Source organism: Andrographis paniculata, unplaced genomic scaffold, assembly GCF_009805555.1.
Source record: "Andrographis paniculata isolate CXL003 unplaced genomic scaffold, ASM980555v1 Contig54END, whole genome shotgun sequence".
Taxonomy (NCBI): Eukaryota; Viridiplantae; Streptophyta; class Magnoliopsida; order Lamiales; family Acanthaceae; genus Andrographis; species Andrographis paniculata.
In genome coordinates, this window is record NW_026137589.1 from 1077613 (window position 1) to 1094632 (window position 17020).

Here is a 17020-nt window from a genome sequence, read left to right on the forward strand (position 1 = left end):
TGGCCATCATCCAAATTATATGAAAATGGATGTTGGATATAATATTTTTTTAAGGGAATTGAGAGATTTAATAGTAGAGGGGGCAAATAGGGCCGGCCCAACTGGACTCAAGCTTCAATTTTAAATAATTTAATAAAATTTTAATTCATGGGGTACAAGTACGAACGAACCCACAACCCAACATAGATACAACAAAAACTTGCCACTAAGCCATTTCTTCATTTTTGTCATTACTTCATTAGTTAATATGTATAAAAATATTCAATTTAAAATGTATAATCTTAATAAACCGGGTTGGGCCAGGCAAGGCCCGACTTTCATGGGCACAGGCACGGGCCTGGTTCATTGGTGTGCAGGGCCAGGCACGGCCTAAAAAAAAATCCAAGCCTATTTTTAGAGGTCCAAGCATGATATTTTTGTGTTGGGTTTGGATCGAATTTTTGAACCGTATCTATTTTTTTCAGCTCTACTTAATAGTATAAAAATATGGAAAAAAAAAAATGAGCAAGCCTTCAATATTCAATCAAGATTTCATAAGATTTTGATAGACTTTTAAAATTTGGGTGTATTCAATCCAAATTTTAAAAAGTCTTCCAAAGTCTTGAGATATTCATTCCAAACTTTTAAAATCTGAAGATATTCAATCAAGAATTTTAAAAGTCTTTTAAAATTCTACGGTATTCAACAATCCATAAATTTTAAAAGTTTTTGGATTTTATTTGATTTTAGTAGAAAGTTATGAAAAAATACATGGAATGAAATCTTTCCCGATAAACAGAGATTTGGATTCTTAAAAATATTATCATTATGATTAGTATTATTATTATTATTATTATTATTATTATTATTATTATTGTTGTTGTTGTTGTTGTTATTTTTATTGATGTATAAGTGATAAATGCTAATATTTATTGATATTATTATAATCTTTTAATAAAAACTAATAATTTAAAACTAAAATATACTAGTAAACTATTATTAAATTTTTCAAAAATATGTATTTTTATATTATATATATAATATTTAAAAAATACTATTATTTTATCATAATAAATATGCATTACTATCGTCGAATATACTATATTGCTAATACTATATGAAAAATGAGGTCGATGTATAACCTTGATGGAAATAAAGATGACAAGAATAAAGATGAAAATAATAATAATAATGATAAATATTATATTTTTGGTATTTTTATTTAATATTTTAAATAGTTTTTTTATCTACATGTGTATTTAATATAAGTTTATAAAATTATATAAATCAATAAAAAAATATTCTACAATCCTATAAAATTCATAAAAATCCGTACATTAATCTAATTAAATCTATCTAAATCCATTAGTAAAATTCACCAAACTTTGCATAGACTCTGTGATTTTTTTTAAATCCACATAAAGCCATAAACTTTTTATAATTCAATAAAATTTCAAATGAATACACCTCCTAATTACAACATCAACAAGTTGTATCATGGAAGCTTCCAACTCTATTCATTACTAAACAAAGCTTTATTTACATAATGTGCTTCGCATTTCAAAGATGACTCAGCCCTTTGAGGAAGGTTATTTGAGGGAATGTGATATTCTTCCCAAAACTATTTAGACATTCCAGGGATCTGATTGTGATGTTTGGGCACCTTGGCTCCCATCTGCAAGTCTTTGGACAAATTGCAAGGAAAAAAAAAAAAACAAATTGGCGTTTGGGTCAAAGATGGATATGAAACTTGTGGGATGATTCTTAAGCATCATCTTCTCACCCTCTAAAGTTGACGTTTGGTCGCAACTTCATTGCAGTATACTCAAAATAGGAAAACCAAGATTTAGTAATTGAGTTGGAGTTTGTGAATAGGAAATCAAAAGTCTTTTAGCAAGGTCAACAACTAAACCACTCTCTCAAGTTGCAGTTCTGATAGACTTATTTAGAAGCCAAAGAATAAAATAGCCTTTTCTTGCTATTCCTTTGGGTACTTGACTCAAAATCAATCATGCCACCATGGTTATTTGGTCTTTAAACGCACCCCCACCCCCTCTCCCCTAGAGTCTACACTTCTATTTGGAAACATCTACAGGATGACCTACAAGTTCAGGGAGTTCTAGCTTTCAAGGGGCCTTGTTAGCAAATGTGGCTCATAAAAAGGATGGACAGTTACAGTGCCTGTAGGGTTTTTTGGGGGGTTACAACTAAGAAATTTAAGTGTATTATTCATAATTTAGTTAAGGGAGTTATGATTTTATTGGCGATATACTATACGGATGTATGTATTTAGTCAAGGTTGTAGATCCTCTCTTTGAGAGCTTGGTTAATCAAAAGGAACAAAAACAGGCACCTCCGAGGATGTAGGCAATTTTTTCCGAACCTCGTAAATCTTGTGTTTTTATTTTCTTCTTTTCTGCATTTCGCTTTTATTTTTACAACAATGGGTATCAGAGTGCCAGGAGAGAACCATGACATCTTCTATGAAATTCGAAGTTACCAAGTTTGATGGAACTGGGAATTTCAAACTCTAGTAACAGTGGGTGAAGGATCTGTTGGTTCAACGGGGGATGCCAAAGGTATTAGAAAAGAAGCCGGAGAAGACTGACCAATCAGAATGGGATGCTCTTCAGGCAAGAGCAGTAGCCACCATCCTATTATGTCTGTTTGATTAAATAGTTTTTCATGTGATAGAGGTGGAATCAGCCGCAGAAGTGTGGCAAAAATTGGAAAACCGGTATATGGCAAAATTGTTGACAAATAAGCTGCATCTTAAACGAAATTTGTATGGACTTGAATGCAGGAAGGTGGTGATCTCACACTTACATTTAATGATTATGGAAAACTGGATCTGAAACTTAAAGACGAAGACAAAGTTATGATTCTCATCTATTCATTACCTTCATCCTATAAGCATTTGGTGACAACATTGACTTGCAGGAAATATACAATTGTCCTTAAGGATACAGTATCTATACTTGTATCTCATAACCAGCTTCGGTTAGAAGATAGGGCAAATATGCAAGACGATGGATTGTATGTTCAAGAGGGGAAATAATATGCTGAGAAGGGGTGTCATCTGACTAGGACAAATTCTGTAAGAAGGGGAGGAAGGTCAAGATCAAGGAAACAAGTGCAGCGTTATAAGTGTCAACAACTTGGACACTTTTAAAGAGATTGTCCAAACAAAAAAGGAGGTAGAGGCACAAATAGAGCAGTAAACGAGCTGAATAGAGCCAAATTTGTCATGTTTGAGCTCGGCTCGTTAAGGATTTGAGTTCGGCTCGTGTTCGTTCGTTAAGGAATACGAGCTGAAATCTTAGTTTAAGATAGGCTCTTTTAGCAATTTTTTTGCTTGTATTCGGCTCGTCTCAGCTTGTTAAGAGAAATTTTTTTTATTTATTTAATTTTTTAAAAAATTCTAAGTTTAGTTAATAATAACTATAATTTTTATTAATAAATTTAAATAAAAAATAGAATGAAATATAATATTTATAAAGATATATATACTTATTAAATATAAAATTATTAATTTGATTTTTCTAATAAATACTATCAAACGTGCTTTCGTGAACATAACGAGCCAATATTTATGTTCGTGTTTGGGTTGTTCAGCTTAAAGAACGAACTTTTTGCGAGTTCAAACGAGTCGAATTGAGCTGAACTCACGAACTGTTCGTTTGTTTTACAGCTCTAGGCACAAATGGAGGAAATGAAAATAAAATTGGTGAAAATGTCTCCGAAGGTTCCTCAAATAATGCCAATGTCGTGAATGATAAGTAACCATGGGACAGTTTTACTTGGTGATGATGAGCCATGTGAAGTTGTTGGTATTGGGAGGGTGAGGATTCGAATGTTTGATGGGTTCATAAGGATTTTAAATGAAGTCAGACATGTACAGGCATTAAAGAAATTTTGGTATCTTTGGGTTCAATGCAAAAGAATAGATTCACTTTTAAGTATGATGAAAAAGCTTACAAGTGGCCCATGGAGCACTAACCGTGATGAAAACAAGTTTGACAGAGAAAAATATCTACAAACTTGAGGGAACTACGGTTGTAGGTGGAGTTTCTATTGTTGAATTTGTTGTTAATAATGCTACACTATGGCATGCTCGGCTTCGTCATATGGGGCAAAATAGGATGCAGACCTTAGTGAAAATGAATCTGTTGCACGGATTTGCAAGGTGGATTTTTCCAAGTACTATCCACTTGGAAAACAATTCGGGGTGCAATTCAAAACAGCGAAGCACTCTACACATGGTATTTTGGACTATGTCCATTCAAATGTGTGAGGTCCTGCAAATGAGCCATCAATAGGTGGAGCTCTCTACTTTGTTACATTCATCGACGACTATTCACTAAAGGTATGAATTTATTTTCTGAAATAAATCTGAAGTATTTGAAAATTTTAAGATGTGGAAGGCTAAAGTTGAAAATGCTTTTACACGGTTTTGTGAGGAGCGTTGAATTCAGCGTCATTTTACTATTCAGAAAACTCCTCAATAGAATGGTGTTTCAAAGAAGGAAGAAAACAGTAATTGGGTGCAAATGGGTCTTTCGGAAGAAATAAGAAATAAGTTCGAAGTGCGATTGGTGGCAAAGGGCTTTGCACAGAAGAATGGGATAGACTACAATGAGGTATTTTCTCCTGTTGTTCGTCAATTGTCTATTCGAACTGTCTTATCCATTGTTGCACATAAAAACCTGTTTTTGTAGCAAACGGATGTGAAGACAGCCCTTTTGTATGGAGAGCTGGATGAGGAAATTTTTATGAAATAGCCCGATGGTTTTGTTAAGCCCGGAAAAGAGCACTTTGTGTGCAAGCTTCAAAAGTCACTTTGTGGATTGAAGTAATCACCATGGCAATGGTAAAAGCGTTTTGATTCTTATATGATGAAAATTGGATTTTCTCGTTGTGAGTATGATTGTTGTGTTCATGTGCGTGCCATTTAAAAGATGATTCGTTTATCTATTTATTATTTTATGTCAACATGTTGATTGCCGGGAAAAACATGTCTGATATAATGGAGGTAAAGAGGCTTTTTGGCAAGGAGTTTGAAATGAAGGATTAGGCTGCAAAGAAGATTTTGAGGATGGAAATTCATCGAGAAAATTTTGGTGACAGCTTGGTGTTAACACAACAATCATATGTTGAGAACTTACTAGAATGTTTTGGAATGAATCACTCCAAACCGGTTAGTACTCCTTGGGCAGATCATTTTAAATTTTCTCGTGATTCATGCCCTAAAACTAATGAAGAACTACAACATATGTCTAAGATTCTATATGCAAGTGTTGTTGGGTGTTTAATGTATGCCATGGTTTGCACTAGACTAGATATCTCTTATGTCGTTGGTCAAGTTAGCAAGTACATGGCTAATCCAGAAAAACAGCATTGGAAAGCAGTTAAATGAATTTTGAGGTCTCAAGGGCACTCCAAGTTATAGCTTATGCTTTGGTGACACGAATAAACAGCTAGGTGTTGTTTTCTATGTTGATTCAAACTATGCTACGGATCTTGATAGCAGAAATTCCACTACAGGTTATGTGTTCACTTTGGGTGGTGCTGCGGTATGTTGGAGATCTGCTGCTTAACCTATGGTAGCATTATCGATGATGGAGGCTGAATATATGGTTGTTGTTGAAGTTGCCAAGGAAGCTTTGTGGTTAAATGGTTGTTGTTGAAGTTGCCAAGGAAGCTTTGTGGTTAAATGGTTTATTTCTTGATTTGGGAATGGACCAACTTGGTGTGAAGATGTTCTGTGACAGACAAAGTGTCAGAACAAAGCACATTGATGTTTGGTTCCATAAACTTGGAGAATTAATTGTTTCTGGAGAGATCATGTAGGAGAAAAGACATAACAGAAAATGCAGCTGATATGTTGACAAAGTGGGTTCCTACGGCCAAGTTTGAGCATTGCTTGAACTTGATCCGTGCTGAATAGGAAGTTCTCATTTTTTAGTTTCCATCCTACTCGGTTAATTTGAGCTTAGGTTACAACTCTACAGGGTTGATTTATTCGCCAAGGTGGAAATTATTAGTAAATGTGGCTCATAAAAGGGATGGTTGGGTTCTTTTTGGGGGGTTACAACTAAGAAATTTAAGTGTAGTAATCAGAAATTAGTTAAGAGAGTTATGATATTATTGGCTATATACTATACGGATGCATGTATTTAGTAAGGGTTGCATCTCCTCTCTTTAAAGCTTGGTTAATCAAAAGGAACAAGAATAGGCACCTCCGAGGACATAGGCAATTTTTGTTGAACCTCGTAAATCTTATGTTTTTCTTTTTTTCTTTTCTGCATTTGGCTTTTATTTTTACAACAAGCCTAGTCTCAATAGTTCTTTGCCCTCTTTTTTGCCTTCATTGAGAGATTGTTGGCCACCTTTTCTTCTTTTCCCATCAGATTCTAATATTTGGATCCATTTTCTTATATGGTAGAGAATCTCTAGGGTTTGGCTATAACTCTTGATCTTATCTTCAAATAGTCCTCCTGGCTACTTTCAAACCAATCTTCAAATATGGGGGAGGCAATGCAGAGCCATTTCATGGGAGATCTGGAAATTTAGAAATGAAATTGTTTCAAAATGAGATACTCGGCTGATTGAGTCATTATGCAAGCATATCTCTCAATTGGTGAATGGTACAAGGCTCATTTCCACAACATGGATCTTCCTTGTCTTTCTTAGTAAACAATCTTCATGACATTGTCTATAAGCATTATAAAAGTTCAAAGACAATGCCTGTGATTCTAGGGAAATCTCCGGATTTTTCAGTGGAAGATTAACACATATGACAAAACTTATGGTAACTAGGCCCCACTAGAATCAAGGATTGCCATTGTCACATCCTTTTCAAATATTTTGGCATTAAGATCGAATGCGTAAAAAATTTCTTACAATTGCGAAAACTCCTGAGGTAGTTTGCCATAGCAAATATAGCTAAATGCAACTCGATGAATGTTGTTGATTAGATCCTTGGCTCTACGCCTTCACGGAATCTAAACTTTGGCATAAATTAGCTTTCATCTCTTTAATGAAAAGTGTTGAAATATGTTTTAGATAAATATTTTGGTTGATATATTTAGATTTGCTAGTTATTATTTAAGCATATCTATTAGATTAAGTTATTATTATTTGGATATATATTTAGATTAAGCATATCTATTAGATTAGGTTTTTATTATTTGACGTTATCCTTTTGTATAAGGTCTATAAATAGACATTAATCTCATTCTCAATGAACATCTAAACAATTTCTCTTAGACTATAAATGGTATTAGATCCACGTTTTCTCCGGTATATCCCCATAAGTTGAAATGTACCAGGAGAATTGGCTTTCGAATTTGAGATCCACTATCACTTCGCACTTGCCACCAAATATCATCGTTAGAAACTACACGTATAAGTTAACCAACGTGGTCAATGCCAATCAACTCCGGGCAACTCGGAGAATAATTTTGGTGGCGGCGACTTTAGCCACTCGTGAAGGCGACCAGGTATCAGATTGCTAGAATTTTGCGGCAACAACATACCGGAATATTTTGTGACCTATCTATCAAGTTTTCATTTTTATGAAGGCTTTTGGTTTGATTATTCAATTACCTATCCAAAGTTCTTGCCTATTAAGATTTAATTTCTTAGGATTTAGCACCACCGCAACGACAGAGAATCGCCGATGCCACCGCAATAGAGGATCATGGCTATTAGAAATCCTAATTTGGCCAAAACTTTAATTTATTAAAGTTGCCGCCGTTACGACAGAAGATCGCAACAGAGAATCATTGCCACCGCCGTTGTGACAGAGGATCGTGACTATTAAAAATTCTGTTTTTGCCAAAACTTTAATTTATTAAAGTTACTGCCGTTGCGACAGAGGATTGATACCACTATAAACCTTAATTTAGTCAAAATCCTAATTTTTTAGGGTTTAGCACTCCACCACGACAGAGATCGATTTGAATATTGATGTCCAGTTATGAAGTCCGTCCATATTCAAAGTCCACCTATTTTTTTGCCAAACTCGAGTTGGCTTCTACATCACAAACTTGAATTTGAGGCGGGGTGTTGAAAAATATTTTAGATAAATATTTTGGTTGATATGATCTAGATTTATTAGTTATTATTTAATCATATCTATTAGATTAGATTATTACTCCCTCCGTCCCACATACCATGTCCACGTTGCCGTTTCTGTCTGTCCCACATACCATGTCACTTTCCTTTTTTGGAAAATGATTATACACTTTAATCTCATTTTAAACTTTTTAATTTTATTTTTTTTTAAATTTTAATTAAACTAATTAGTTTTCTTAATCTTAATTTATAATTATTTATATTACAGGATAATTATTTTCACTAATACATTCTTAATTATCTACTAATTACACTCCTCCTAAAAGACAGTGTCTACAAAAATAGTATCTACAGTGTAGCAGACACGGTATGTGGGACGGAGGTAGTATTATTTAAATATATAGTTGTTATTATTTACATAAAAGGAAAAATTGCTACCTCGTAAGCCTAGATCTCACTTTCTGATTTCCAAATGAACTCCATTTGTTATTTATTATTTCATAATTAACAGAAGGCTGCAAAGATACATATAATCATTGAATAAGACACCAGAAACAACATGTTGAATGGGATAAATAAGTTTGTTATCTAACCTGAAACTTTTGTGCAGCCTGAGGATCATTTGGGTTTTTGTCCGGATGAACTTGCCTTGCCTGCAAAATCCAACCAACTGAATTCAAAAGGGAAAACAACCCCAACAACATTTGAGTGCAGAAACTAGGATATATGCAATACCGTTAATATTCAAATTTGAGGTCTGAAACAATGAAGTGTTTATTAAATATATACATATATATAGAACGCAGAGATATACTGAAGTACATAACACATAATCAAAAATTTCAGCAGCATATCTTTATATAGCTCTATTCAATACATGGTTTCATATTTGTCTCACCTCTTTTCTTTTCCTCATCTTTCATTTATATCCAGCTTGGCGTCCAATTACAAAAATATGGATATCTAAGAGTAAAGAGAGAAGTTACATTCAAGAGATAAAGATAGAGAATCTGTTCCTAAACTGTTGCCAAGAGATCGGGTTTCCTGCATTCCAAATGACTGATTCCTTGCTTACTGTAATCCTTGAATAGCTCCTCAGTTTCCTTACCTCAGTTGTTTCCAGTGAAGGATCCACAACATAATAGTTCACAGGTAGTAAACTCACTAATTAAGCCATCCCCATCGATCAATCTAAAAATAGGGATATAGCCTAAAAACAACCTTGAAAGCGATGTCAGGAAAAAAATGATTTACCAGCTCCTGAACATCAAATTTGCAATCTCTAACTTGCAATTAGTATATTACTCTCCCAGCCGAAATGTATGGAAATTGAAATCCATATTTACTTAGTCACATCAAATGTTCTTGGACCATGGGCATGCACATTACGTTCTGTCAACCTTTTTTCCCATGCACTTCACTTTCATTTTCACCACAGCCACTTCTCACCCAAATCCCCTTCTCTCCTCACCAAGTTAAATGAAAAATAACAAAGAAAAAACTGAAAAAAAAGAGAAACAAAGATGACCTTGGTGACAGCAGCATTGCAAAGGGAAAAAACAAAAAGAAAATTATCTACAATGAAAGGGAATATCAGTACTATTGAAACTGAAAACTTCAAATATCTAAACATCAACGTCCCTTTCAGCTCCAGCACTAATGTGTTGTGGGCAAAGTGTTGATACTTGAGACGGCAAGCTATAAAAATATATAAGCTGATTGTTGCTTGGGCACAGCATTCATGGGTAAAATCAGAAGAAAGAGGTGTAAATATTCTCAGAATTCTTCTTACAATCGGCTGTGATAGAACATTAGAACAGTACCGAACAAGCATTTGGATAAAGTCTGGATCAAGCAAAATATGAATACAAGCAAACGAGTTTTAAGGCACAGTAGATCAGGATTAAGAAAACAACCGAAGCAGATGTGTGCTTGGTCATCTCAAGCTGCAAACTATGATCAGATAATGCAAGACATTGTAGTTCAACATCTGTCTGCACAGAAGCTAAAGATCACCAGGTGCTATACTTTGGCAATCACTGCCTCTAATTTTGAAATATTCAGGAAAAACACCGTAACACAAAAACAAGGTTTAGCTTAATCTCGTGGTACTACTGTTCAAGCCGTACTAAGTTACCGAAATTACATCATCTCAGCAAAAGGCACTTCATTGCAACAACAAATTGCAGGAAAATTAACGGAGAAGTCTGTTTCGATAACGGTTCCACAAATCCATAAAAGAAAACCAAATAAATAAATAGCATCCGAAGAAACTCTACCTTCACATAATAAGCTTTTTTAATCTCTGCCTCTGAGGCGGTGGGGCTTACGCCCAGCACGTCGTAGTATTCCGTCTCCTTAACCATCGATCTTATCAGAGCTCTTAACCTAATAAGTTATTCGAATTGAAGAACCATCAAAATTGGATCAGTTTCCAATGTGAGAAGATCAAGCTTGAAAATTAAACAAACTGCATGTCAAGATGAAATCACCTTGATCGCAAATAATAAAAATCGTGGCACGATGAAGCAAACAACACAAGGCAATGCAATGCAATGCAACGTGGGAAGCCGATCGATCAGGAAAATGGGACGAAATCAGAAACGGCAATACAAAGGATGAAAAACTGGAGCAAATGTGAAGAATGATTGATTTGATATGGAAATGAGTACGTATGTACAGGTGTAGGAAGGGAATTTTTCAATCGGAAGCAGGGAATGGCGATCATCCGTTGATAATGGCAATGGCTGTGTTTGGGACCATTGCAATGGATTTCTTATGGTTGTTTGTTTGTGATTTGGTTGGAATAATAAAATTTTAAATTAAAATAATTATTTAAGTATAAAATATTTTTAATATTATACTGTCTTGGTAAATATGAAGTTTGCTTAATATTAAAAATATCTTTATATTTATTTGTATATATATATATTTTGCAAAAATTTTATTGTAATATTATTGCAAGAGATTAATAGAATTATTTTTACTATTTTCTATTAATTTGTATTAATTTTTTATTTAATAATTAATATTAAGTATCAATATGCAAAAAAATAAATGAGACAGTCGAACTAAGGTAGTATATCAAATATATATTTATATATACATTTTAAGAAAATGAATATATTAGAGCTTGCTATAATGATTGTTAAAAATGGATATATTAAAGTTTGTTACAATGGTGGGATAGGGGTTGGACTTGTGACCGTGAGCGCACTTTCGGGTAGCGGCTGCGAGTTCCATGTCATTTAAAAAAAAAAAAAGCCACAAAATTATAGAAAGTCTATATAATCAAATATTATGATTTTTGTTTTCACAATTAGAAGGATTGAACAAAATAATCAAGCCAAAATTGTCCATAACAAAATATAAAGTGAGATTTTTCGCCCAATACTACGCAAGTTTGAAAAAATGTCAATTTTGCTTCGTTAACGGTCGCATCAAGCTGAAATTAGAAAATATTCATGATTCATTATTTTATCAATCCAACGGTGGAATTTTTGATCGGGTATCTTCAATTCGACCGAAAGCTTATAGAATGTGACTGATTTTTTTGGTTTATTTTTTCTATCGTGGTTTTTCTTAAATTTGTAATTTCTATTGGATGATTGAGTGTTAATATAAGCATGTTTATATAAATTCTTCAAAACTCTTATACCCAACATAGTAAATTTCTTCTTTGATCTATACGATCCGTAGTTTTTTTCCTTTATCTCAAAAGATTTTTCCATATGAAAATTTTGATCATGGTGAATTTTTTTGATTTAGATGACTTGTAGTTTTTTTCCATTATCTCGAAAGATCTTTCATGTGAAAAGTTGTCTTATCTTTTTCATATTTTATTTGTCCATACATTACTCTATTTTTTTTTTTTTTAGAAAGGATTGCATTTTTCATCCATATATAGTAAAATTCTTTGTTTATTTTTTAAAAATTTATAAAGTTGATTATGCAAGAATTAATTATCGTATTTTTTATATTGATTCTTTTATTATTATTGTTATGTATTCTTTTCTACAAGTCAGATTGTCTTATTCTTATTTTTATGTGTTTTTTTAAATTAATATAATTTTGAGTATTATATTATGATATTTTTTAATTTGTAGATTTTAAAATTCAAATATTTTGATTTGAAAGAATTTCAAAAGAAAATCATATCAGAAAAATAAGGATAAATCTTGATATAAAAAATATTTTAATTTTAAAACTTATACTAATTTTTATGATGTATGAATAAATTCAGAAGAAAATAAAAAGAAACCGAGGAACTAGAAGAAAGCAAAGAAAGAATAATAAAGAAGAGAAGTAGAAATTATAAAAAGAAAAAAAATAGAAATAAAAAAAAGAAGAAGAAAAGAAACTAATGAACTGAGATCGATTAAGTATGTGTTATTTATTTAATTATAGTAAATATTATGTATTAACTTTATTATGTATAATAGTAATATTATATAGGGTTTGTTGCACTTTTTTTTGAATTGAGATTTTCAAAAATAACATTTTATATTTTTTATACATTTCTCTATATTATATACAAAAAATTAAACATTTATTACAAAAATTTAAAAAAAATAAAAAATTAAATATTCAATTAAAAATAATATATTTTATATTTTTAACACAATTTTTGTACCATACATAAAAAATCAATTCGTCTAAAAAACTGGTTAACAGCTTTTTATGAATATTTTTATTTACTTATTTATTTGGTTTCTAATATTATAATATTATACTTTTTTTTAAAATTATGTTTAAATTTTAAATATTTTGGTATTATAGTAAATTTTAATATATACATATATGTATATATATAATTTAGTTTTAATTTATTACTTTTATCCATATTGTATATAGTTTTCTTTATTATGTATTGTGTTCTTTTTAATTCAAATAATAAATTTTGGTTTATTATATATGTATTTCTTTTCTAATTAATAGATTTTGATAATTATATTTTAATATACATATTTTTTAATTTTTTAGATTTATATTTAAATTTTGCGTTTTATAATTTTAAAAAATATTTAAGAAAATCATACAAAATATATAGTAAATTTTAATATATAAAAAAATTTATTTTTATTTTAGCATTTGTATTCCTATTCTATATGTATTTTTTAAGTATATATTGTGTTTTTTTTTTTTACTATTCAATATGTTTATTTTTATTGTGTATTTATTTTTTCTAATTGATTTGATTTCAAATATTATATTTTAATTTATTTTTTAAATTTTTTAGATTATATTCGAGTTTTGAATCTTTGTATTCGAAGGAATATTGAAATTTTTATATAAAAAATTATAGTAAATTTTAATCCATGAAAAAAATATTTTTATTTTATTATTTTTTAGTAATTTATTCATTTTAAATATAATCCATAAATATAAATTAATTTAATTAAATTCATAACCTCTTAACCTATGGTGTGTTTGGCAATTAACTGTTAGCTGATTCAATTAGCTGGTTTGACTAGCTGATTCAATTAGCGGTTTTTATTAAAGTGTTCGGTAAAACAATTGATTGACATTAGCTGTTTATACATAAAATGACTATTAAGAACATTGACATGTTATTTTTTTAAAATATTTAATTTTGTTCATTTTTGTGTTAAATTTATGAGAATTTTTGTTATTAATTATTGAAAATTATAAAAATATTATAAAATATTTATTTTTATTTTTATTATTTAGATTTGAGAAAATTATTAATACTAAAAAATAATTTTTTTATTAAAATTATATAAAATATAAAATAATAAAAATCTTTCGTATATACATTTTTATTATATTAATTATTATTTTAATATATATAAATAAATTAATCATTTTTGTTTTTTCTATTTGATTTTTAGTTTTAAAAATATATATATTTTACAAATAAAATAATTTATATGTAATAATTAATAATAGTAATTATTTTAAATTTACAAAAATAAAAATATAATTTAATAAATTAAATATATTAAAAATAATTAAAAAATACTACTATAAAAATATATTTATATGTATAAAATAAATAATTAAGTGTTAAGGGTAAATAAGGAATAATCAAAATTAAAATAAAAAAACTCTTTTAAAACGCTTCAGAAATTAGCTTTTTGGGTCCAAAAAGCTCTTTCAAAAGTTAATTTACCAAACACCTAAATTAGCTTTTTGAATGGTCAAACACCTAAAAACTAGCTCTTAAAAACTATTTTTCAAACACCCTCGTACAGTCATTCAAAACTTATTAATATCTCTCAGCAATAAACAAATATATGTAAAACTCCTAATTTTTTATAAACTAATTTAAGTTAATTGTAAAAAAATAAAATAATATATTTTTTATTAGTATTTGTATAAAATTTTATTATTTACAAAATGATATACATAATGTATATATTTTATCTGAGATATAATGCCAAAAGTATTTAAATATATATTTTTAATTTCTTTTATTCATATTTTAAAATACCAACTATACTACTCCAATAAAAAAATAATAATAAAATAATATTATATCTTATTATTAATAATTCACTCATCTACACTAACTAAATAATCATGTCTCTAACTAAATGAGTCATTTTCAACAGGACAGACGGAGTATAATATAGTATAATCTGTGCTCACATAAAAGTCAATAATAATACATAACAATATTTCTGTTATTACACTTCACCATATATGTATAATACAAAAAATACTTAAAATTATGCATGTTATTAGGTTCAGTCGAAAATTTACTCAGTTCACATTCGAAGAGTAGACTATTAGGTTCGGTCGAAACTTTACTCAGTGCACATTCGAAGAACAACGATTGCAGATTCTCACATCATAAAAAAATAATAAAAATAAAAAATAAAAAACTTAAAACTATACATACTAAACAAACACTCTATAAAAGAATGCAAGATATGCTTCTTTTTAATTTTTATTCAAATTTTTACTATTTAAACTTCATTTTTCACGAAAATAAAATAATAAAAAAAATTTCTCTTGCAAAATATCAATTAAGTATTATTTTAAATATATTCAAACAACTGTAAAAAAAAGGAAACACATCCGCAATCTTCATTAAATTGGACTTAATTTAAACAAACAGTGAAAATTATTCTTATGTTATTTCCTTCCTAATTTTGAGGGATTGGAGTAAAAATAGATTAAAAGCTCTTATAGAATGATATTGTTCATCAAATATTTTTCCGTTGATATAATTTTTGATAAAATTTAGAAAAAAAATTCAATAAATATGCACATCTCATAATATATATACCCAATTTACTCAGAAAAAGTTAATAATTTAACATAAAATTATTTTTATATTGTCGATACAATTTTTTATGTTAGCAATGCAATGCAATGCATCTCCGGCCTTAAAAACAACTTTCATGATGCATGTTATGCTCAATTTTCAAAATCGAATATTGTATTTCACTTAAAACAATGCTCTGATACCAATAGATGTAATACTCTAAATAAAAATATTAAAATATCACACGTCAACACCAGAATGTGCATTGAATACTTGGTTGCTAACGCTAAAGAACTAGTAAAAAATATGTTTGGTGGTAGACTTGTTCAACTATTTGGGGAATAGCAATTAGCAAGTGGTTCTCAAAGTTAAACTTGTAGTTGGATATTGGTAAGTCTATACTATGAAGGATGACAAACCAAAAACTACTTGCATAACAAAATACGACTTACTTCAATTCATGGTAAAGCCCTTTGGCCTTACAAATGTACCAATTATATTTTTTTTTCGCATTTACAAATAAAATCTTTCATTTATTCTTGGACAGGTTGTTATGATTTATACTGGTATATCTAGATAATGGCGGCGGCTACAGTGCTGAATAAAATTCAGCACTGTGCTAACAACACACCGCAGCTCACGGTGTGCTATCGGTGTTACTATCGGCAACACACCGTTTGCATTCATATAATACAAATACAACACATGAACTAATATCACATACTATAGTTTTATACAACACAATCAATACTTGATTTCAACACACCACATACTGTTATACCACATACTTGTAATTATGAACCAACAACACAAATACAACACATGAACAACACATGCTATAGTTTTATACAACATAATTACTAATTGATTTCAACACACCATATATTATTTGCATATATTACGGGTGCTGATTTTTTCCAATTCAACACCCTAACCGTTCCCCTATATGATATTTTGATTAAAATCATTGTTGCAAACCTGAAAGGAAAACGGGCTCTACTCTACATAAAGTTAGAGAAGTGCTTATTTGCGTATAGAGAAGTAATGCTATTAGGACACAAGGTGAAGTAAGGTTAAATCTTCATGGATGCGAAAAATTTGCAGGCGATTGCTGATGGAAATAATCATGCCACACAGGACTAGGTTTATCTTTGATTGTGTTTTTAAATAATATATTTATTGCTCCCAAAGTTTAGGTAGAGTTGAGTGTTTATTATCAGAAAATTATATTATTTCTATGTTTCTCGACTTGAGTATGGAATCTATAAATAATGGGTTATGTAGTTCATTTTTAGTTAATTTTTGTCATAACAGAATAATACATTTTTTTAGCTTGTATAGCTCAATTAAAATGATGGTACATTAAAGGAGATAAAACGAAACATATTTTACCGAAATTTTTTTACTCATCATTTTTAGAAAAATGGTGAATAGATGTGGAATAGATTCGATCAAATGAGAACTTACCAGATTTCTTGACCAAAACTTTACCAATTGCAATATTTGAGAAATTAGTAAAGAACATCGAAATGTGTCGGGCTATGAGATTTCAAATGAAGTACAAAGCAGGAGAACAATTCTGAAAGCATGAATGACATATTGTTTTTTTCATTACCAGAAGTTGTACCATTGAGTTTATTCTAGTCAAATTTTAGCAAGATATATTCATTGCCGTTAATGATATCTAATGGAAAATATTTCGACACATGTATGATTTATGTGTCATCT